Raw genomic sequence first — 26,152 nt, forward strand, 5'->3', positions numbered from 1 at the left:
GGATATGTTTAAAGTGACTGAACAGAGACCAGAAGACCAATCTAATGCTATTAGGAGAAGAAAGTGAATGACAGAATTGGATGTGGAAGAGACCACAAGAGAACTAGAAAAGAAAGAGCAGGCAGTCGGAAAGACAACATCATAAAAGATGTTCAAACCAAAGAAGAGCCTAAAGGAAAAAAATAATAATAGCAGTGCCAATCAGGAAGCGGCAACTGAAACCAGCGATTTAACTGAGGAAGATCAGAAGATTTTAGATGAGTTGCAGGAAGCAATGAGTAAAGAAGAAAGAGAAAGATTGCCAGAATAAAATAGTACCAACAGAAGGAAGCTGCTAGATATGACTAGGGAAAGTAGATTCTGTTATCAGTAGGATAGATACTAAAAATAAAGGTGACACTAACTTATTGATCTATGGAGGAGGTTAGATATTCCACAAGGAAAGATTAGAAAAGTGCAAATGTGGAAAAGGAGACTACTAAATAAAGCGAAGTCTTTAAGACAAGATCTAAGTAGAATAGATTCCTGGAAACTGAACAAGTTAGGAACCAAATAATTATAAACCTGCTTAACAAAAATGTACAAAATACTAACATCTGCCTTGACTGAATATATCTATGTTTTTTTAATTGAATGTGGAATGTTACCTAATGAGCAAAAAGGATGTAAACGTGGGTCCAATGGTTGTAAACATCAGCTACTCATCAATAAAATGATCTTGGAAGATTATCACAAACGACACAAAATATTGTCGATAGCCTGGGTAGACTATAAAAATGCTTTTGATAGTCTATGACATAGCTGGATTAAGAAATGACTGGAAATCTTTAAAATAGCACCTACTCTGCGAAACTTTTTGTAAGTATGAGATCATGGAGAACCACCATGACTTTGAACAGTGACAATGAATCTCTCAATGAGGGAGATGTAAGAATTTCATGTGATATTTTCCAGGGTTGCTCTCTATCAACACTCCTCTTTTGTATAGCCTTAATACCTCTCTCAAAATTGCTCGATCATGTACAATACGGCTATAAAATGTTTGATAAAATATAAATCATCTCATTTATACGGATGATTTAAAGCTCTTTGCAAAAAATGACCAACAACTACAGGGCTAACTAGCGATTGTTAAATAATTCTGTGATGACATCAGGATGCAATTTGGCCTCGATAAATGTGCAAAAGCTACCTTTATCAAAGGGATAATGACAGAAACATCCAATGTTAATCTTGACCAGCAGAATGTCAGAAAGGAGTTAGAACCAGCAGAGAGCTACGAATACCTAGGGATATTTGAAGATGATGGAACCAAACATTCAATGATGAGAGAAAGGATCAGGAGCGAATGTTATCGCGGGGTAGGGGCAATATTCAAGAGAGAACTGAATGCAAGAAATAGGATCGAAGCGGTCAATAATTTAGCCATACCGGTCGTGACTTACACTTTCAAAATCATTAACAGGTCAATTACTGAAATTTGTAATCTTGACAGAAAATACGAAAATTGTTGAATGCGCCACCCTAAGGCAGATATAGAACGACATTACTGCCAAGAAAAGAGGGTGTCTGTGCACATTTACAACTGGAATTAACAATGGAGATTGCCACAATTGGCCTAAACACCTGCTTGAAAAACTCTGATGACTGGATGTTAAAACCTTCTTAAAGCATGAAAACAAGAAAGTATCATACTCAGTAACAAAACAGGCAAAGGAATATCTAAGTGAATTCGAAATACAAGTCCCAGAATTAGACGTGCTGGAAACAAGCACAGAAAAAACTAAACGTATGAAAGTCTGTGCTAAATCTGCAGGCTTAGATATTCTTACTGATAAAACTTCTCAGTGGCAAATACCCAAAGAGAGCTAATAGCGCCGATGTTGACAAATCCCTTATGCATTAATGGTTAGTGTCTTCTGGCTTAAAATCGAAAACAGAAGGGTTTATCATAGCAGCCCCAAATCAATGCCTACCTACAAGGAACTACCAGGCCAACATATTAAAGAACAGCAGTATCACATGTCGTGTATGTAAACAACAAAATGAAACCATTAATGATGTTGTCTCCATGTGCAGTCTTCTTGCGCCTACAGATCTCAACAGGCATGATAGACCAGCATAATGTATTAATTGGATAATTTGCAAAAACCTGGACCTGCCCCATGATAAAAACTGTAGGGAACACAAGTCACTTCCAGTAATTGAAAGTGATCCCATCTCACTCCTCTGGAACTTCACAGTTCAAACTGATAGAAAGAGAGATGCGAATAGGCCAGACATTATATTGAATGACTTCAGAAAGAAATTATGCCTCCTCATTGATATGATTGTCCCAATCGACGTAAATGTATCTCTCAAGACCTACCAAAAACTGAGCAAGTATAAACATCTTGAAATAGAAATTGGCAAAATGTGGAACCTGAAGACTAAAACAATACCTGTTGTTATAGGTGCCCCAGGAAGGATAGGAAAAGGGACTGGTTGGTACCTAGGTCAGATACCAGGCAAAAAATGGAAGAAATTCAAAAATTAGTGTTCATGAGAACTACCATAGCCTACGTAAAATACTCTGTATGTAATCCCAAATTTTCAAACAAACTTATCATTTTCTTATGTTTTCTTAGACACTCTCTAGAACAATAATTTGTGCAAAACCAAATATATGGCACCCTAATCATAACACCAACTTGAAATTCTAACTTGTCTCTTCAGGTCTCTGAGTGAGACTTGGAGTCAACTTGTACAAATACCAAGTAAAAGTTAAACATAATATCATTGCTATCATCATCATCATCATCATCATCACCACCACCACCATTTTCATCATAATGTTTGCGATTATGATGATGATGATGATGAACATGATGTAGATATCGTTATAATTATAACAGCTGCTATTGTTACTATTATTTCTATGCTAATTTCCATATAATTACTGTTATATTTTTTGTTTTTCCAGCTGTTTTTTCAGTTTGTCTAGGCTGTAGCTTCCTTCTAATATTCTTTAACTGTAGGTCACTCAGCCACCGTTTACATATGATTTGGCACATTTGATGCGCCTCTCATTTGTTCAGCATCTGGAAATATGCCAAATACTTAATGATGATGAAAGTAATAATGATGAGAAGGAAGCATCAGGTGAAGAAGAAGAGGGGGATTTCTAACTTACGAATATGCTCAGTTTATATCAGTTTCCTTTTCTTCCTGCCAGGGAAATGTTTGTTTAATCATTATTTGCTTGTTTGTTGTTGTCGTTGTTATTGTTACTCCTATTTGACTGAGAAAACTTATGATCAAAGGTTTTCTAGCCATGACAACCTCTGTTTATATTTACTTTTAAACCTAGTGTATGTAAGACTACATTTTCCAAATCTCTTCGCTGTTGTGATTGAAGGGTGATTTGGCAGCCATTTCTATCAGATCAGATAGTTGCACGTAATACTCTGTCATTAGCAACCAAAGAATATGCATCGGTTGCATTATCACGTAGCGGCGGCTGCTGGATTAGCAGATTCGGTGATGAAGAGGGAAATGCCCTCTAGTAATAATTTACCTCTCTTTGCTTTCTGAATTGAATTACTGCTGTAATCAACTTTGCTTTAACCTTTACGGGTGTATAGACAGAACAAGCATAGCTAAAATACTGTGGTCGGTATAATCGACTGTTGCTGTGCTCGCCACCCTGCCCACCCCAAAAGGAAAAATAAATGTGTGGTCTTGTGCCAAAGAAATAAATTATTATTAAGAGCAGTAGATTAGTAGAACAACTGCCTCGCAATATTTTCCATTACCTTTTATATTCCGAGTTCAGACACCGCTGAAGTCAACTTTGTCTATTATCAATGCTGGGTTGATAAGATTAGTATCAATAAAGTTTTAGGAACAATATAATCGACTGTTCTGTTCCCTAAAAATTTTAGTCTAGCGCCAATGCAAGAAATCCTCATCGTCTAACAAAATGTCTTGTAGCACATATTCTGACTCTTTTATGTCCTGAGTTCAAATTTTACCAAGGCCAATTTTGCTTTTACATCTTTCCAAGTTCATAAAATAGAATAACAGTAAAAGTCTGGAACCAATGGTATCGACTAACACCCGCTACTCCAAATCTTAATAGCTGGTACCTGAATCAACAACCCTAATGATTATCATTATCATCATCATCATCATCATCATTATTATTATTATTATTATTAGCATCTTCTTTCAATTCTGTTTCCATTTCTTGTCGAGTGTCTTCCTGACACCCAGGGCAGATAAACGTACTGTATACATTCGTAGGCCATTAAAACAAGCACACCAGATTGTTCATTTACAAAGTCATGTGACAGAGAAAAAAGGGAAGACAGAGACAAAAAATAAAAAATAAGAAAAAGAAAAGTAAACAAATAAAATAAAGTGGGGAAATGAAAAGAAAATTTACAGCTTCTTCTCAATTCGTGTGACGTACCAGTTAAGACAATCTTTTGCACTTCATGCATGGATGGTAAGCCAGGTATCATTCTTAAATAAATTTCAGTTCCTTTTTTGATCATTTCAAATGCTCCTACAATCACTGGTATTTTAATCGTTTTGAGATGCCACATCTTTTCGATTTCGATTTGCAGATCTTTATATTTTCTGAGCTTATCAAATTCTTTTACTGAGATATTATGGTCACAGGGTATGCTCGTGTCAATCAATAAACAGATTTTATTGCTTTTGTTTTTCATAACAATATCTGGCTTATTTGCCTTGATGGTCCAGTCTGTACATACTGGGAACTCCCTCAGAATAGTTACATTTCTCCGTCAGTTACAGCCTCAGGGTGTGCTTGTATCATTTGTCAGCAGTTTTGATTTTATAATGCCGACACATTATCCAGTGTAAACATTGGCCAACTCTGTCATGTTTTGATTTGTACTCTACAGGTGCTAAAACCTTACGTCTAGAGATTAGGTGGTCGACTGTTTCTATTCCATCGTTGCAGTATCGGCATTTAGGTCTACACCATTTCTCATCACATTGGCTTGATAGTTCCGAGTCAGTAAGCTCTGATCTTCAAACCCTTCACTCTGATCTGATAAACCCTTCACTCTCTGTCTTTAGCCCTCATCATCATCATCATCATCATCATTACTATGCAGTGAGCAGGCAGGATCGTTAACACGTCGAGCACAATTCTTAACAGTATTTCGTCCGCCTTGATATTCTGAGTTCAAATTCTGCTGAGGTCGACTTTGCCTTTCGTCTTTTCAGGGTGGATAAATTAAGTACCAGTTAAACACTGTGGTCGATGCAATCGACTAGTCCCCTTCCCCAAGATTTCAGGCTTTGTGCCTTTAATAAAAAGGATTATTATTATTATTATTATTATTATTATTATTATTATTATTACACCCAGCGTAATGAGGGAATCGTCTCCTTGGCGTTATATCGCAGCGAACCGACGAACAGACTAAACATATACATTAAATATGTATGGTTGATAATGTTTACAACACTAGCGCTGCATTTAATTCGTTACTCGATTTAATCTTATATATACATCATCGTGGCATACTAACAAATAATGTTTTTACATTAACCGTATTTCGTCTGCCGTTACGTTCTGAGTTCAAATTCCGCCGAGGTCGACTTTGCCTTTCATCCTTTCGGGGTCGATAAATTAAGTACCAGTTACGCATTGGGGACGTTGTAATCGACTTAATCCCTTTGTCTGTCCTTGTTTGTCCTCTCTGTATTTAGCCACTTGTGGGTAGTAAAGAAATATATATTTAGTCAGACACTGACGATTCGATTCATCTCCGGTTCGATTCAGATACGTGATGTTGATAAGCCACAAAAATGGCGAAATATCGTAATCTATCACACCTGAATGTTATCAGGAGCGAGATGTCTTGCCTGTCTATGACTTCCAGATGTTTTAACACCGGGCGCAATGAGGGAGTCGTCCCTCAGGCGCTATACCACAGCAAATCGGGGAACAAACAAAAGACATATATTGAGTGTGTGCGGTCGATAATGTTTACAACACTAGCACTGCTTCTAATTCGTATGTGTATGTATGTGTGTGTGTGTTAGTGTGTGCGCGTGTGTGTATGCATGTATATGTATGTATGTGTGTATTTGTGTGTGTTTTTGTGTGTGTGTTTGTGTGTGCGTGTGTTTGTGTGTGCGTCAGATGATTTGATTTCACCCTGATTTTCGCAAGCTCATAGGGAGGCCTTGATTTTCTCAGACACGAAAATGACGAAAACGAGTCTCCCTGAAAAATCTCCCTCCATATTTTCACACTTCTTAATGATTCACTTCCGTATTTTAGTTCTACTTTCCACAATCTCATTGCTTTTCCTAAAAAGTTGTTAATTGTGTCCTTGATACACACATAAACCACCACCACCGCCGCTGCGAGTGGATCTCAGAAACTCCAAGAGCTAAGGGTGTGGAACATTAACGTATGATTTTCTGTGCCTGTTTCAGAAAGCTATACAAATTAAATACGGACTCCCTACACTTTCTTTCGGCTTGTATATTAGCACTTTCTTGCCTTTATCAACCTGCTGCTATTTTATTCTTTGTATAGTCAGTAAGAAAGCGTTGTATATAACTATATTCATTTGTGATATTTTTAAGAGTGATACATTATCTTACTGTGAACGCAGGTGATTTCCAGTTTGGTATAGTATTGCGATGAGGAGCTGTTGCTCAATATTACTACACACATTACAAAGCGAAATTAAATAGGAAAATACTGGAAGAAAATGCATACTTTATAGAATATCATTCATGTGTAGAAGATTAATTATGAAAATTATATTCATATTGCGACACTATGCCAAAATTTATACTTACACACACCAAAAACTTCTGCCATTGAAAAACCGAACGGTCAAAATTTTCCCGTGACAAACAAATCAACACATGACTGTTGATGCATGATGCTAATGCTCAAAAAACATTTTGAGGGAAAATTAACAAAATTTCAGTCAGAAATAGCATAATGAATCAATACAAGTGCAAAATATATTCAATTCAATTCTATAAAAAAGGAATCTTTGAACGTCTAGAAAATAGGATATAGATTTAAGTGCTCCACTATTCCAAACCAGCTGCTTCAAAATAACAAGAAAATACGAAAAATATAATATAAAAAAGACAAAACTGGAACATAGTTGTTTATTGAGACATACGTGTAATATACACACACACACACACACACACACACACACATATATATATATATATATGCACAAACGCATACACTCACACACACACACTCACACACACACACACACATATATATATATATATATACATTTATCTTAGTGGTTAGAGTATTCGGCTCACGATCATAAGGTCATGAGTTCGATTCCCGGCGACACGTTGTGTTCCTGAGCAAAACACTTTATTTCAAGTTGCTCCAGTTCACTCAACTGGCAAAAATGAGTAGTACCTGTTTTTCAAAGGGCCAGCTTTGTCACATTGTGTCACGCCGAATCTCAATGAGAACTACGTTAAGGGTACTTATGACTGTGGAGTGCCCAGCCACTTCCACGTTAATTTCACGAGCAAGCTGTTCTGTTGATTGGATCAACTGGAATCCTTGTAATACATATGCGTGTATGGGTCTATGCACTCTTTTCCCACTTCTCACGATATGGATCGTATTAGACATTATTGTATGGATCGTATTAGACATTAATACAATTTTCAGTTAGCTAAATTGGGTAATTAGTAAAAGGATGCTCAATAAGTATAACATCATAATATAATAATAAAGCAACTACACAGGCCAATATAAACAACTAACATATGAACCAGTGTGAGAGCCTCTATGGGTTGCTCGACCTTGAAATACCGGCAAAATATTCTTTAAACATATGAAACGTACAACACATTATCTTTGAAAATGAAGAGCGCACTGAATATAACCATAGATATATGTGATTGAAAAAATTGAATGGATGACTTTAAATGGAATACTATGGTCACAGATCTTTACGATCAGAGCAACTAGGAAGGCAACTAAAATAACTAGAGCAGGCAGCTGATAAAGTTGTATATAAACCGTATTTGAAATAGCCTGTTACAAGCCTTCTTGACCGAAATAAAATGCTAATTGTATCATAATATTTATTTTAAACTAAGACAAGAAAAGTATACTGACCAATTGGTAGTTATATTTAGAATCAGTTCTGGAGATAAACAGGAAGAACTACTTAACGGTAAGTGATAAAGAGCTTAGTTCACATGTAATTTCACACAGCAAGAACATTTATGTGGTCAATGTAATTATTTAGTAGTTCTGGGGTGAGACATCTGATATTTAGGTTTTCAATGCGGAAGGACAAACGCTTTATATAGAATTTTACAGTCACATGCTGACCCGGTAAAGATTCTGAATTCTCGGTGAGCTACTCAACCAAGTGGATGATAAGGGGTATATAGTTCAGTACTACATGGGTTACCGCGAGGGTGTATGGCCTAATGGTTAGGGTGTCGCACTCACGATCGCGAGATCTTTGTTCCAATTCCTGGAGCGGGTTGGTGCGTTCTAATCTTCCTCCCACGTTACTCTACGATCACTTCGACAACTCGTAACCATCATTCTTTGGCCACAAGAGACTACCCTCCCTCTACGGGTAAAACAGATGCAGTTTATGTTAATGTGCTACCTTGTCTTGTTTTCTATAACATTTCTATTCATATCAAAAATGCACTCCAGGAATAGAAATTCACCCGAGTATTTCACTTTTAATTAATTATATCGAAGCAGGAAGAATGAAAGGCAAAGCTGTTCTTGGCTAGATTTGAATTCGGAATCTAAAGACACGGAACTAAATATTAGAAGGTAGTTCATCCAGTGATCTACCAATTCTGCCAATCGAAATACTTAATCACGTCTCATTACTGTTTGAGTTCAAATCTTGCCAGTGTTAAGTCTGCTTTTATCTTTTCAGAGCCAAATGATTAAGAACCAGTTAAGTTCTTGGAACTGATACAATCGACTCTTAAACGCAAAGAAAGCTACCCGAATAGGTTTTAACTTCATGCCTGTATAAGAATTCACTAAATTTATTTAATGTATTTTTATATGTATATTTTCTAAACATCCAGTGATTCACAGAAATTGGTATTTAGGTACGGTTTTATTGGAAGATTACTTCTTGCATAGACACACAACTACAGTATTTCTAACCATATTATCAAATTTTCATGACATTGATATCTTTCACCATAAACATTATCAGTAGAAGTTAAGTGAAAATTATTCAGCCGGAGATGCGAATAAAATTGTGGATTCTGATCTCCAGCACAATTTATCTCTGACGTACCACTTTCTGTTGCGAAATATTGATTATATTGATGTATAAGTACAGATATCTGTAAGAGCTGCATGAAAGCTCATAGACGCCAAGGCCTGAAATTTAAAATCAGTAGAAAGGAAGACCCTAGGAAATCAGTTAGAAATCTTAGACAATTTACTCCTATTATTCTATGTTGGGAGTTCAAATTCTGGCTTCGAAAGGAAATGATTTTCTATTTTATTCCTGTGCGTCAATGTAATATACTATAATTTGATTCGATCTATTTTAACCACCCGCTATTGTTACATGTCGAAAGTCTTGGGTAAATGTAAGAAATCAAATGGACGCAGCCGAGTGGATAAGAATTTCACTCATGGATCTATTTTCGATCCCCCAGCAGGGCAACTTGTCGAAATAACAGTCTAAAAGGTCATCAATTCGCGTCATGCCGCCATCATTCTCTTGAGTATCTGAAGTGAACAGATGTAATGGATTAAATCGATAACATATCTAAAATATCACCAAAGTTACAATGCTGAATTTTCAACTGGAAACGTTTAAATATTGATCCCCTTGATACAATAACATGACTATTAACAGAAGTAACAATTAAAATGAACGTGAATTTTCTTCGATGTGAACTTTAATTCTGATGTGGTGGTGGTGGTGGGGGCGGTTGTAGTAGTAGTAGTAGTAGTAGTAGTAGTAGTAGTAGTAGTAGTAGTAGTGGTGGTGGTGGTGGTGGTGGTGGTGGTGGTGGTAGTAGTAGTAGTAGTAGTAGTAGTAGTAGTAGTAGTAGTAGTAGTAGTAGATGCTGATAGTTTTGTCCCTTCAGCAAAATAAGCTAATTGTTTTAATCTTCTACAGCTCAGCCATTCAGTGTTTGCTGTGAATACACATTCATTGAAAATTGAAGATAGTGAAAACAAAGCCCTGAGACATGGTAATGCATTTCATGTTTCATATTAAGGTTAGTTAGGAAAGAAAATAAATGGAAGTCGCAGGCCATGTGTGTATGTATGTATGTATGTATATTATATATATATATATATATATATATATATATATATATACACACACATATATGATGTATATATGTATGTATATGCATACATACACGAACACAGAGACAAAAACTCACATGTGTGTACATATATATTATATATGTATATATATATATATATATATATATATATATATATATGTATGTATGTATGTATGTATGTATGTATGTTTATATACATACGTATATATTCAGGAATAATTACGGGGACTACAGAATTCATTAATAAAATCATTTTCTCTATTTTCACTTGTTAAAATTAAGCGATAAAAATACACAACAGGCACTCACACGCACACACTCACACAAGCATACACACATATCACAACGCAACTGAATATGAATAGTTCATTGCGTTGTATGTATCTTTTCTCTTTGTGTTCCACTAAAGAATTGGGAAAATGATTGAACCATACAAACCTTTGTATATGAGAGACTCTATGTATACGTGTGAGTGCGGTTGTGTATGTGAGTCGGCGTCTATGAGTAAGAGAGAGAGGGGGGAGAAAGAGAAAAAGGGGGTGAGAAAACAGAGAAAGTGACAGACACAAAAGTGGGTCTAGATAGCACAAGACAGACAGAAAGCAGACAAACAGACAGACAGGCAAGCAGGCAGGCAGGCAGACAGACAGACAGACAGACAGACAGACAGACAGACAGACAGACAGACAGATAGATAGATAGATAGATAGATAGATAGATAGATAGATAGATAGATAGATAGATAGATAGATAGATAGATAATGGAAGACGACATATTCAAACTAGTCTTTCAATCTCTTGAATAATTATTTATCAAAGAAACAATGAGGGTGGGAATTATTTGCTTAGAGCAATCTTTTGACACAAAGGGAATGAAGTTTGGATAGCTTTATAGCTTTTAACAAATTTATTTGTATTGCATATCTAATTATTTATTTTCATATTCGTTATTTTCTGCCATTTTTGTCGTTCACCCTCTTCGTATGAAATCATAAATTTATAATTAGGTGGTGTTTGTATATTTTAATATTAGTTTTCTTCATGAAAACAAAGAAACAATTTTTATTTTGTTTAACAAGATTAGCTATTTTCGTGTATTGTTTTCATTGTCAATGGTTATTGTTGTACTATAATTTTTAGTTTTGTTCATACATATTTATAACATGCACGATGGAATTTACATCAAGCAGTTGTGAATATATTAATATTTGTTAAAAATTTAACCCTTATAAAACATTGCCATGCACTTAAATACATGGCACAAACATACACTTAAATACATGGGCACAAACACTCACACATGCCATATACAAGTGCGTGCGTGTGTGTGTGTGTGTGTGTACATTACAACAGATAATGAACAAACAAAACACTTGGTGTCAATCTTGAACATTTAATTTATAATATAAACATAGTGCAGAATAGTTTTTAAAAACACGTAAAGTCTCCTACAGCTATTTCTAGAATAGTGCAGCATGTGGATCATATGATTTTGAGCAAAGAATTCCACGCTAGCTAAGTATCCTGTCATCAGAGAGAGAGAGAGAAAGAGAGAGAAATAAGAAAGTATAGAAATGTAGACTATCCTCAATCGACGATATTCTATAGAAATGTAGAATACCTATTTCTTTATTACCCAGAAGGGGCTAAACATAGAGAGGACAAACAAGGACAGACATAGGTATTAAGTCGATTCCATCGACCCCAGTGCGTAACTGGTACTTAATTTATCCAATCGAGAGACCAAGGAATGTCGAGGGTAAAAGATAGATGTGTTTGTATTTCCATGATCGAAGAGTTAATAAAATCCTAGGTAAAAGATAATGTCAGTTACCTGTTCCATAGGTGAGGTTTCGAGGAGACTTCCGAGCAAAAGATGAAGTAAGGTACTAGTTCCATCTTTGAATAGGGCGGAATCACCTGAATTGAATAGATTCACTTGCAGATTCTTATAGTCTCAGATATCATGTTCATTTGTAATGTATGAATTAAGCATTTCCATGCCCCACCCCCGAACTTTGCTTCAGATGGGTTGGTACGAATGTTGTTGCTCCAATAATAATAATATGTATGAAGCTGAAAGTGTATCTTGGGTACTGGATTTGCAAACTCGTCATCACAAATGTCTCCTTTCTCTTGAATTTTTCTAAACACATCGATCTTCATAGGGCAGATGATTTCCACTTCGGCTTTAAATATGCCAGAGTTATCTCGCGTCGGTATTTCCCATTGAGGAAGACAAATATCCAGGAACACAGTGTTTGGGAATCTGACAGAGAGCAACATTTGGCAGATATGGTGTTTTTGCAAATTTACCTTTAGAAGCTGAATATGTCACACGCTTATTTTAATTAACCTAAAGTTCGCATATATATATATAATATATATATATATATATATATATATGTATATATATATATATATATATAACACACGCACACGCACACACACACGCACATACACGCTCACTCACGCACACAAACAGACGCATGCACATACACCACACACAAAACAAACGCACACAACATATAGATACACGCACACATGCATAACACACACATACTTCAAACTGCCAGTCAAACACCTTTTTACTGACCATTCCTCTAATCACATGCGAAGAAACACACAATTGCACAAAGGACCACCACTCCTATTACCATGCTGCTGAATTCTTCCTACAACATTAAAAGACACGAAGTTCTCTCACACATACACAGAAACAACGAACACCACACAAACACCACACACCCATACCCACACATGCTATAACACACATACACGCAGACTTGCGCGTATGCACATACCCACACTTTCACACAGATACCTCCTTCTCGAATATTCTCCTGTCTTTATCTTCATCCATTCCCTTCCGGTCATTTCAAAATGTAACCACATGTGGATCGTTGGCGATTTTTTCCTCCGTCTTCCTTTTCTCTTGGACTTTCCCTCGTCTTCCACACGAAAGCACGTAATCTATGCCCTAGGCACGTAACTTCAACCGTGTTTTTTCTGATGTGAATTTGCTACCCAGGTATCGGTTAATTCGAATTATCCTTAATAAGATAATTCATTCAACTACTCAAATATATATATATATATATATATATATATATATATAAATAAGCATAGTATCGATATTTAAATATCGATATTATCAAGTGGCCAGCATGGGAATAAATACCATACATAGGTAATAATTTTTCACAACTATAAATAAGGGTATCTGAGAGACACCACCATGCGGAAATAGCAGTCAAACCCTGACTCTGAAAAACCACCTAAAATGTTCATATCACACCATGATATAAGACATAGAGACAAAATAAACTAGCAAAAAGAGTTAGTATTTTCTTCTGGTCGAGTAACCCATCCCGCTCAAAAGATCCCTGAATAAGGGTTGTTTAAGGGTGTTGAACGAAACACCCATGTTTCCAGAGGTGAATTATTCAAACCCCAAAGAATCCCTCTCAACACATGGCTATGATGCTCCCCCACTACTTCTGCTCGTGGTCAGAGATGCACATATCGTCAGCCACTAAGGGACACGCTCAACCGGTTATGGTCAAACAACTGACATGCAAATCTGTGGTATTGAGCAGAATATTTGCTGTAGCCCATCTTTTATACCAAGACAAAACAATGTACATGATAACACTTCCAATCAGTTAAGATCAGAAGCCACGAGATCTTAACTGATTGGAACTGTTATCATGTACATTGTTTTGTTATTATTATTATTATTATTATTATTATTATTATTATTATTATTATTGAGTGAGAGAGCAGTTCATGCCATCAAAGTGACACTGGGGTAAAATATACGAAGCCCAATATACCCATCATGACTACCTGTCTGATAAGGGTACACCAGGCACATGCATCACAACCATATGTGCGCGACATGGTGATCTCATATCAAGATAAACAGCACATGACCTTGCAGGTGGGGCCCAGTTAGAATTTTCTTCAGGTTGAGTAGCCCATCCCGCTCAAAAGGTCCCTCAATTAGGGTTGTTTAAGGATGTTGAAAGAACCACCCATGTTTCCAGAGGTGAATTAATCAAACCCCAAAGAATCCCTCTCAACACATGGCTATGATGCTCCCCCACTACTTCTGCTCGTGAACAGAGATGCACATATCATCAGCCACTAAGGGACATGCTCAACTGGTTAAGGTCAAACAACTGACAAGCAAGTCTGTGGTATTGAGCAGAATATTTGCTGTAGCCCATCTTTTATACCAAGACAAAACAATGTACATGATAACACTTCCAATCAGTTAAGATCAGAAGCTTCCAATCAGTTAAGATCAGAAGTTATTATTATTATTATTATTATTATTATTATTATTATCATCATTATTATTATCATTATTATTATTATTATTATTATTATTATTATTATTATTATTATTATCATTATTTATTGTCTTTGCACAGCTTCTATTGCTGGAGATGTATTACAGTGCCAGTTGTTCACTACCAGTGAACTAAGGTAACACCCCTTATTTTTCGAGCACCATCCGTACTATTCGAACGGTTTCAAGCAGTGCTGCTTTTTGCAAGTGCTCCACCCTTATTGCACTCCTATTTGTTCGACATACTTCTCAAGATTTTTACTCATCGTTCCCAGGGCTCCGACAATTATTGGTACTACTACCACCATTTTCAGCGACCATAACTTCTTAACTTCCCACGCTAACCTGGCATATCTATCGACTTTTCTTTCTTCCTTATCGTATACCTTGTTGTCAGTTGGACATGCTATATCTATGATCCAGCATCGTCTGCTTTCTTTCTCAATTAAAACTATATCTAGTTTCCTATTCTCTATCTCATGGTCGCACTGAATCATAAAATCCCATAGGATCTTTGCATTATCGTTTTCTATGATGCCTTTGGGCCTATGTTCTTACCACCTTTTGCGCTCTCAAGTTCGTACTTGTTTCAAAGTGTTCAAGGGGAAATCTTTGCTATACTGTCATGACGTCTCTTATATTCTTTCTGTGCTAGTGGCCTATATTTACTGGTAATGTCATATGGTTTCACCATTTTGTTAACACATTCTGCACTTATCACTTTCTTATGTGTTGTCTATTTTGTATTTGATGTGGTTGGTTCTTAATGCTTGCTCTTGGGCAGCACACATTAGAGCCTTTGTTTTCGGTTTTAATTCACTTTTAGTCATCCATAGCCATCTATTTTCTCTGCCTGTCTTATCTTTAACATCACTATGAAATTTCCATGCATTCTTTTCTTTATCCACCTATTTTCAGTTTCATTCTTTCTCAAGTCCTTGTACAATGCTTTATCTTACATCCTATACAAGCTTAACCTTCTTACTTCCAATAATAGTGGTTCTATGACATTTTTCACATACCATGCTATGTTGTTTTCTTCCGCTCTAATGCTATGTATTATTATCATCATCATCATCATCATTATTCAGTAGTTTTATTTTTATAAAACTTCGTTACCAAGCGCAGCTCTGTGTGCTTTGGGAATGTGCTGTGGTTTGCTGTTTTGCTCTTATGGTTACTGTATTGAAAGTGTTTTGCGTAGGATGTGTGCAGTTCCTAGTAGTACAATTTTCTGTATGTTATATATATTTGTAAGTCCTGGTGATTTTGTTATGTATTTGTCTGAACATTTTTTATCATACCTAATGATAGGAATTGTTTCTGCTTTTAGACTCTACATTCGAATTCCCTGTATTTCCAGGTTTTTGTATTTTGAAAGTTGATACATCAGTAGGTATTGATACATCAGTTAGAAGGCACTTTTCCTGATGATCTCTGACAACTATATCTGGCCTCTTGTCCTTAATTTCTCTACTTGTGTGTATTGGCATAACCCATGTTATTGTTGCTTTCTCATTTTCTGTAACCCTTTCTGGCGTGTGCCTATACCATCATATTTCTCTTGTTATTCCGTAGAGTTGGCATAGGTTCTAGTACATGTAGGTCCCAACTCTGTCATGTCTGTAAATATATTCCTTCTTAGCCAGGACTGGGCAGCTAGAGACAATATGATTTATTGTTTCTTGTCCATCTTCACATATTCTTCAGTTACTTGTTATGTTACTTTTCATGATATGTTTTTAGTAATTTCTGGTGGGGAAGCTTTGGTCTTGCGCTGCTGTTAAAAACCCTTCAGTACCTGCTTTGACATCTGAGCTTCTCAGCCATTGTTGAGATTTTGCTTTGTCTATTTCTTTCGCGTTTAGTATAACAGTATTTGCCATGAAGGGGCTTTTCTTGCCATCGTTTTATCATGGCTCGTTGCTGTTCCAGTTTTATTTTAGATTTCAGTTGTTTTATAGCTTTTGTTGTTTCTTTTTTTCTTCATATTTGTTAGGTACTATGGCTTCTTATTTTGAATTTGTCAGCTTCCTTAAAGACTGAAAACAGTTTTTTGTTCGTGTTTTGTGGCTATTTGTATTAGTATTCCTTGCTTTTCAACTAGGTATTTTTGTAGTCCTATGGTGATTATTTTGTAATAGCTTTAATAGTTTTCTAGCTGTATAAGTCCTCTACCACGTTCTATGTCAGATTTCGGGTGATGCATCCTAAATCCTGTCATTATTTTTCTTGTTTTCCTGTCTATTTTGATGAGTTCATTTAGTGTCCAGTTAAGAATATTATAGCTGTAACTTATAACTGGGACGGCTAGAGTGTTGATACCTATTATTTTGTTTTTCGCATTGAGCTCAATTTGCTGTGTTAATCTAACTCGTCTATGGTATCTTTTTATTTTCGCTTATGTTTGTGTGTGTTGTATCGTATCTAGTTCATTAATTCTTAGTATCTGTATGTCTGACTTTGGTCTAATTCTTTTATTTCTTTTGCTTTATCTATTTTGATGCTGCTACTCAACTAGTTTTGCTCTTTTCAAAGATGCTTTGGGACATTTTTCTAAGCCAAATTTCATGTTTATTTCTTTGGTAAATCTATGTAGTGTCTGTAGTAATGATTCCAGCTGTTTATCATTTGTAGCATTTTAGATCATCATTATATAAGAAGTGGCTGATTGTTTTGCCGTAACAGTGTATCCGCATCCAGTTTTGTTTAGCATGTCAGATAGATTTGTCACTGTCAAATAGAAAAGGAGTGGAGAGAGCGTGTCTCCCTGGAATATACCTCTTCTAATGGGGGTCGGCTTTGGTGTTTTAAGTCCCTCTTTTGGCTGGAGCTGTAGCACTGTCTGCAATTTATTCATGAAATGTGTTATATATTTTATGATTATTGGTGCTACCTTGCTCATAGCAAGTGTTTCTAGAATCTATGTGTGGGGAATACTATCAAAAGCTTTTCGGTAATCGATCCCGGCCCTACTTAGACCTTTCTTCTTTCTGCGGCTGTCTTCAGTTATGACTTTATTGATCATTAGTTGATCTTTACAGTGGTATGAGCTCTTGCAGCAGCCCTTCTGCTCTTCTAGAAACAGGTTGTTTTCTTCTAGATGCTTGATCATTCTCTGCGATAGTATTGCAGTAAAGGCTTTGTAAATTGTAGGGAGAGAAGTGATTGGTCTGTAATTTTGTGGATTTGCCGTTTCAGTGGATTTGGGAATTAGGATAGTTTTCCCTTCCGTGAGCCATTCAGGCATTGTCTCTGATTCTGCCAGTATTTCATCAAATTTCTCAGCCAGCTTTTATGCGTTTCTGTCAGATTTTTTAACCAGAAGTTGGGGATCATATCGTGCCCGGCTGCCTTCCAGTTGCTTAGTTTTTGTAGCGCGTGGTTGACCTCTTTAGTTGTTATAAAGGTCCACAGTTGCTCAGGTGCTGAGTTAGTTGTTTATTATTATTATTATATTATTATTATTATTATTATTATTATTATTATTATTATTATTCCTTCGTAACAGTAGGTAAAATGCACAGGAGTCTTCAGTCATCTGACAAGTCACAACAAGGACCTCAGACAGATAATACTTTCATTAAGATGTGCGTTGTGTCCAATAAGGCTGCTTTTTGCAAAACATCAGTTTTGCATGGGATTTCCAGTTGCCCTAAGAAGTATTGAAGTTTCAATGGGATTGAGCCCAACGCTCCGATCACCACTGGTATCACTTTTACATTATTATCTCGCATTCCATACAGTTTTGCCATTTCCACTTTCAATTCGGAGTACTCGGTGATTTTTTCAACCTATTTACTCACAACATTCATGTCATTTGGTATGGCTATACCAATGATCTTACAGTATTTGTCTCTCTTATTCAATACTAGCAGTATAGCGGCTTTGCTCGAGATTAAGTTATGATTATTAAGCTAATCAAGCTCTTTATTTCAAAGCAAACTAAGTAGCATCGACGTCAAATTTGAGTGAAATCCGTTGAAATTGGTAAACTTTTGGCTGAAATTTTGCAGACAATTTGATTGGGAAATCCCATAAGGAATCGGTTTATCGATTTTTTTCCACCTATCGATTCTTTTTTTTTTAATTTCGTTTTTGGAGAACTTAAAGCATTCAAAGATCCCATGAATCCTAAGTAATTCTGGCATCAAGTTTGAACAAAATACATCAAAATTGGTAGACGTTATGGTTGAAAAGAGTCAGATCTCTCCTTTCGAAAACATGGACAGTTTTGAAACATTGTTTACAAAATGCAAATTTGTAAACACCCAGACGTAAGTTGCGTAAGTTCGAATAGAGAGATAAACCTTCTCCCACAGAGATGTGAGAGTCAGATCTCTCCTTTCGAAAACATGAACAGCTTTGAAACATTGTTTACAAAATAATAGCTGATCATTTGCGAAGGAGCGTGTCTACAGTCAATACGTAGGTCTTTTGCTCTGGTAACCTCTGTTCTCTCCCATGTTCACGCATGACCAGCTATATATCGCTATGAGTAGAGCAACGGATTCAGCTAATTTGGAAATTAGTTGTGGAGAAACGGAGACAATCGTTTATATTGTGTGTATATATATATATATAATCAAAAAAGGGTAATAACATAGATTACTACCAGTGGCCCAGCACAAAAGACGAATTAGTCATTAGACAAAATATTATTCATATAGAAAAATATTATTCATATAGAAATATAATCAAGGGCTCCTAAATAAGGGATAAATTCATCGAGAGTGAAAATCAAAAACATTTACCATTAACGATATATCCCGGACTGATCAGTTTCTACCTCTTTCTAGCAAAACAGACATAATATGTTTGCTAAGGCCGGTTTCATCAGCGAGACGCCTTTGTTAAATCGAGATGCAGAGAGCGTTAGACCATGTGTTGATCTAAACAACTTGTAAATCTTGACTTTTCAAACCTCTGCGCAGACGCAAAATCTACCCGGTGATATAGGGCATGCCGGGGAAAAAAATATATATATATATGTATACAGGCAACACACACGCACATTGCATACATGTGTTTTATACGCATACATGTTCGTGTGTGTGACTGAAGTAATCCACACATACATACATAACAACACCTGTCTGTCTGTTTTTGCCAGTCAATCACTCAGTAAAAAGAAGAAATTTAAAAAATCTGTTATCTCTCTCTCTTTCCCTCCCCCCTCTTTACACCGTCGCTAGCAGGGGACTTAACTCATGTTTGTATAAACGATGGTGGATTTCTCCGCCGTGAAAATTGTTAAGTTATGGTCGAAAATTTGTTTTTACCGCTATTCGCTGGTGCGTCGGGGGAAAATATTTTGAAAAAAATACAGTTCGGATCATGACGAATGTCCTCCTAAAATTGGTGCGACATGCGTGCTAATTTATGGACGTGCATAAATTACACTCACGTACACACACACACACACACACGCACACACATTCTGCTGTTTATACATATACACCGGCCGACGGTGTTCGATTACACGATCTGTCTGAAAATCATAGTTCCAGAGTATCGTTACTTTTCCATCCTCCGTCATAACTTTTTCTTTTCTTATACAATGTTCTATACTAATTAGTCCTCTGCCACCATTCTTTCTTTTCATACACAGTCTATTTACGTTGGTTTTAAAGTGTAACACCCCATGCAGCGTCATCAATTTTCTCGCCCTTCTATCCAGTGCTTATATTTCCCCCTTAGTCCATTTGAGGATGGACGCACTATATCTGACCACCGCAACTATCCAGATATTCATTGCGGTAATCAAGGTTTTGGCATTCAGGTTGAATTTTAACACATCTTCACCAATTTTTGATACGCCTCGCTGATCTTGACTTTCATTTCTCTGTGTAGAATGTCATCCAGCTCCAAAATCCCTAAATATCTATACCCACTACCGTTGGGTATAATCCTATAGTTTTTGGCACCTGCTCTGCTTCCCCTTTATGGATTAGGCATATTATTCTCTCTTTCAGCTTGCTTGGCAGCCTGCCATTTGCAAGAAAGCAGTGGAAGAGAATCTGTAGAGGTTTTGTCAAGGCATGCTTACACGATTTAAGAAGGATTACTGAGAAACCATCAGGACCAGCAGTTGAGTTTGCATCCACCTCATCTATGGCTAGTAGTATATCTTCTTCGCAAATGTCGATATATTCCATCGTAACTGCTTCGCTGGTTATAGGTGAGGCGGCAAAGAAATCCTCTGGTTCGTTCGCTTGTCTATGTTCCAACGGAGTGGTAAAGACACTCTTGAACTGGTCATTCAGTACCTCACTGATCCTGGTTGAACTATCTGTGAGGGAGCCATCCTTTTGGAAGAGGGGTCCTATCTTGCAGCGTACTGAGGATGTTTTTTTCGCATGAGGAAAGAAGGCCTTTGGGCCTGACTTAATGTATTTTATACCCCAGGCTTCTTTGTCTGCTCTCTCCTTCACATAGTATTGTTGCAGGCTTTTTTCAATCTCCATCAATGTTTTTAGGCGGGACCTTTCGCTACTTTTGAAATGTTGGCTGAGGCGATTTGCAACCTTCGACCGTCGTCTCAAGAGGATCTTCCACTCCCTTGGAATCTTGTTCCTTTTTGTGCTGGTCTTGTGATCTGGGACATATTTCTGGCATATGGTTTGCATAACAGACATGCAATATTCTAGTTTCATATCAATGTCTGGTGTGGAGAGATATTTCGGCCAGTCCCATCTGAGGATTTCTTTTTGGATCGATCTCCAGTCTGCTTTGTGGAAGTTCAGACTGGAGAGATTTTGGGTGCATCCTTTAGGCTGTATGTTCTGGCTACTTTTGGATCATACATAGAGAGCTCTATTATGTTCTGATCCGAGACTAATGTTGGCGTCACTTTCACACCATGGACGATGTCCATAATGTTTGTGAAGCAGAGATCCTAAATGTTGTTCGCCCTAGTTGGTCTGAGTACAATTTGTACAACTTGCTCCATGAATAGGACATTGGTGAGATTGAACAGGGACTATATATATTTATATGTGTGTATGTGTGTGTGTTATATGTATATCGAAACATACATACATATATACTATAGGCTTTCACTTCATACACGCCAGCTCAATTTGATTCGTTCTCAGTCGTATTTGTAATTGTGTACCATTTTCTCCGCTTTTTTGTCTTTGTTGCCGTACACATTCGCTAGCTTTCTTACAAAAATATCTAATGCTCTTGGCTTTGACTTTTGCGGGGAAACCAGATCGAACTGTCTCAAGCGGAACTGCCCGAAACTGTAAGGACTTCTGATAACTTGACTGAGGAAAGGCCACGAATGACCTGTCTTTTTTTGCCTGTCCTTCTAATTGTTGTTTCTCCTATCCGCCTTTGTATAGTCTATCTGTCCGAATGTTTTATTGTCCTCTACTGCGTTTTTGTTTCATTTTTAATATTTATATATACATATAGCGGGGTACGCACACACTTTTGCTCACCTTATAGTAGGTATGTATCTAAATTTTATACGACTCTTACTCTATCTTTTAGTTCCCCTCAAACTGTCTTCCTCTTTTCTTTTTCTCGCTCCCCCTCTGTCACTCTCACATCTCTTAGTCCTTTCTTTCTCTAACACTCACTTTTCCCCACGATTATCTCCCCTGTACCTTTCCTTTGTTTCTGATTATTTTTTTAAATCCTTCAATCCTGCTTCCCCCTACCCATTTCTCCTCCTTCCATGTGAGTGGTGTCCGACCAGGCATGATCTTTCTTTCTTGGCCTGAGTGCCGACCGACAACATCTCTTATGTCCATCTCCTATGTTCCTGCCTTTAGGTTTTCACTTCATACACGTCAGCTCAATTTGATTCGTTTTCAGTCAAAAGACACCTGTTGTTATTTTCTTGTTGTTTCTATTCGTAATTGTGTACCATGTTCTCCGTTTTTCGTCTTTGTTGCCATACACATTCGCTAGCTTTCTTACAAAAAAATCTAATGGTCTTAGCTTAGACGTGGGTGGGGGACCAGATCGAACTGTCTCAAGTGTAAATGCCCGAAAGAGTAAGGACTTCTGGTAACTTGATTGAGGAAAGAAGGCCACGAATGACCCGTCTATTTTTGCCTGTCCTTCTAATTGTTCTTTCTCCTATCCGCCTTTGTATCGTCTATCAGTCCGAAGGTTTTATTGTCCTCTACTGCGCTTTTGTTCCATTTTTATATTCATATATATATATATATATATATATATATATATATATATATATAGGTGTAGGCGTGATTGTCTGGTCTGGAGCTTGCTTTCCAACCACATGGTTCCGGGTTCATTCCCACTGCGTGGAACCTTGGGCAAGTGTCTTCTGTTATACCCTTGGACCAACCAGAGCCTTGTGAGTGGATTTGGCAGACGGAAGCAGAAAGAAGCGTGATGTATATCTATATCTACCTATCTATCTATGTGTGTGTGTTTGTCCCTCATCATCGCTTGTCAATCGGTGTTGGGGTGTTTACGTTCCCGTAAACTAGCGGTTCAGCAAAAGCGACTGATAGAATAAGTACTAAGATTTAAAAAAAGTACACCTCTCAATTGCCATATTAGAAAGAGATTAATCTATCTTTTTCCAACAACACACACACACACACACACACACACGCATGCACACACACACACACACACACACACACACGCATATATATATATATATATATATATATATATATATATATCTTTAAAGACAGAAAATGTAATATTTTTACAGATAAGGGTGATTAAATGGCGGATATTTGGGGTGGTAAATAATTTGTCTTACTATATTATAACTAACCCGTTTGATTATTTTAACATCTAACTTACATCCCCTTAGTATTGTGCGAGTGTATGTGAATAAGTCTTAATAATATGAAAGCATACAAAGTAATCTAGAAAATATTTTCATGGCATCACTTCAAATCACCGAAACAGTAAAGCGTGTTATTCCGTTAAATCTAAGATTAACTCAACTAACAAAATTTGCTGTATATACATACCCAGATATATAAATGTACTTATAAAAATTCTCTCACATACATACGGTATACTAAATATCTTTCTCTCTCTCCACACACACACACACATACACACGCACACACACACCAATATAACATGCAGTCAAATTCAATGCCTGTTACTGCATCATCATGTTGCTTCTATCGCCTATCTACATCTACCACGTCCATCACCATCATAACTTGTACAAGTTCTCTCAGACTCCCTCGCTCAACTAACGTTACTTTCAAATTCCCTTTCAAGCATCATGCCCACTACACATTTACTCAACAACAATAATAAAAGCAACAATTACCTGCAATACGTGCCTGCGCGCGCGCATGTGTGCTTTCTGTCGCGAAAGTCAACCAATTTCAGTTCAAGAATTAATAGGATTTCACGTAGAATCTACGTCTAATCTGTTCTTCAGAACAGAATATTCACTAATGACTTGCAATTCCTTGCCATAATTGCGACCACTAAGCTTTTAATCTTAGAGACGTTTACAACAAACCGATCCGCTAAATTCTTCAACATCAAAAACCCCCATCTCATCATCACTACCACTACCGTTCCCCCAACAACAACAATCGCCAATAATATCATAGCTACTGAAAGTATCTTAATCAGTAGCATCAACGACACAACTGCCATTATCACCATCAAGGTCACCATCACGTTCACCACCAACACCATCATTAACTCTTACCAACAACACTATTGTTATTATCACCATCAACGCTACGCTATCTTCAACATCGCCACAATCTCCACCACCTCTACCGTCACCATAACATCATCACCACTACTACCATGAACATCAATACCATTACCACAACACCCATCACGCCCAACAACATTGCCAGTACCTCCACCATAACCATTACTACCGCCACGACCACTTGAAAGGTAAAACCTACTTTGAAGTCTCTGCCTGGTAGTTTTACCTGGTAAAAATAGCAACCAAATCTCCAACATATCATACTCACATATTTTTAAAACTATAAAAATTTGACACAGTTAACATAGTTGTCGATACGATATGCCTGAAAAGCAATGGAATGTCATCGGCTAAAATCATTTGAATATATTCATGAATGATGAGTGGTTAATTAACAGCAACATTTCTACCTCCATAATAATAATAATAATAATAATAATAATAATAATATAAAAAGGCTTTTGATAGCCTACAACATAGCTGGATTAGGAAATGCCTGGAAATGTATAAGATAGCACCTACTCTGCGAAACTTCTTGACTGTAAGTATGAGATCATGGAGAACCACACTAACTCTGAACAGTGACAATGAATCCCTAAATGCTGGTGATGTAAAAATTTCGTGTGACATTTTCCAGGGTGACTCACTGTCACCACTCCTCTTTTGTTTATCCTTAATACCTCTCTCAAAGCTGCTCAATGACGCGCAGTACGGGTATAAAATGTTTGATAAAAATATAAATCATCTCGTTTACATGGATGATTTAAAGCTTTTTGCAAAAAATGACGAACAACTCAAGGGCTTACTAGCGATAGTCAAACAATTCAGTGACGACATCAGAATGCAATTCGGCCTCGATAAATGTGCAAAGGCTACCTTTATCAAAGGAAAAATGACAGAAACATCTAACGTTAACCTTGACCAACAGAATGTCCTAAAAGAACTAGACCCAGCGGAGAGCTACAAGTACCTAGGGGTAATTGAAGGGAACGGAATAAGGCATTCAGAGATGAAGGAAAGGATCAAGAGAGAATGCTATCGAAGAGTGAGAGCAATACTCAAGACAGAGCTGAATGCAAGAAACAGGATCGAAGCGATCAATGCATTAGCCATACCAGTCGTGACTTACAGTTTCAATATTGTTAACTGGTCAATTACTGAAATATGTCAGCTCGACAGAAAAATAAGGAAACTGTTGACAATGCATAGAATGCACCACCCTAAGGCAGATACAGAACGACTCTATCTGCCAAGAAAAGAGGGAGGCCGTGGTCTTTTGCAACTGGCAATAACAATGAAGATTGCTACAATTGGCCTAGACACCTACCTGAAAAACTCTGAGGACTGGATGTTAAAACTTGTCTCAAAACATGAAAACAAGAAAGCATCATACTCAGTCACAAAACAGGCAAAGGAATATCTAAGTGAATTCCGAATACAACCAATTTCGGAATTAGAGATAGATATACAAGAAACAAGCACAGAAAAAGCTAGGCGCATGAAAACCCGTGCCAAAACTGCGGCCTTAAATATTCTGAATAATAAATGGCAAGAAAAACCTCTCTATGGCAAATACCCAAAGAGAGCGAATAATGCAGATATCGACAAAGCCCTGACCCATCAATGGCTAATGGCCTCTGGCTTAAAATCTGAAACAGAGGGGTTTATCATAGCAGCTCAAGATCAATGCCTACCAACAAGAAACTACCAGGCCAACATATTAAAGAACGGCAGTAGCCCAACATGTCGTGTATGCCGACAACAAA

The 26,152-nt window shown here is 37.0% G+C and overlaps 1 protein-coding gene and 1 long non-coding RNA gene across 4 annotated transcripts in view; one reads left to right on the forward strand and one right to left on the reverse strand.

Moving 5' to 3' along the window:
• Nucleotides 1-26,152, forward strand: part of LOC115209885 (glutamyl aminopeptidase) — a 336,415-nt gene that overhangs the window by 138,238 nt on the left and 172,025 nt on the right. The gene's annotated exons all lie outside the window — the stretch shown is intronic.
• On the reverse strand, nt 1,194-25,419 carry LOC118762619. Its single transcript, XR_004998378.1, has 2 exons — nt 25,357-25,419; nt 1,194-1,286 (listed from the first exon to the last, which is right to left on the reverse strand). It is a non-coding gene; the product is annotated as an uncharacterized LOC118762619 (long non-coding RNA).

The sequence above is a fragment of the Octopus sinensis genome, linkage group LG3, assembly GCF_006345805.1.
Source record: "Octopus sinensis linkage group LG3, ASM634580v1, whole genome shotgun sequence".
Taxonomy (NCBI): domain Eukaryota; kingdom Metazoa; phylum Mollusca; class Cephalopoda; order Octopoda; family Octopodidae; genus Octopus; species Octopus sinensis.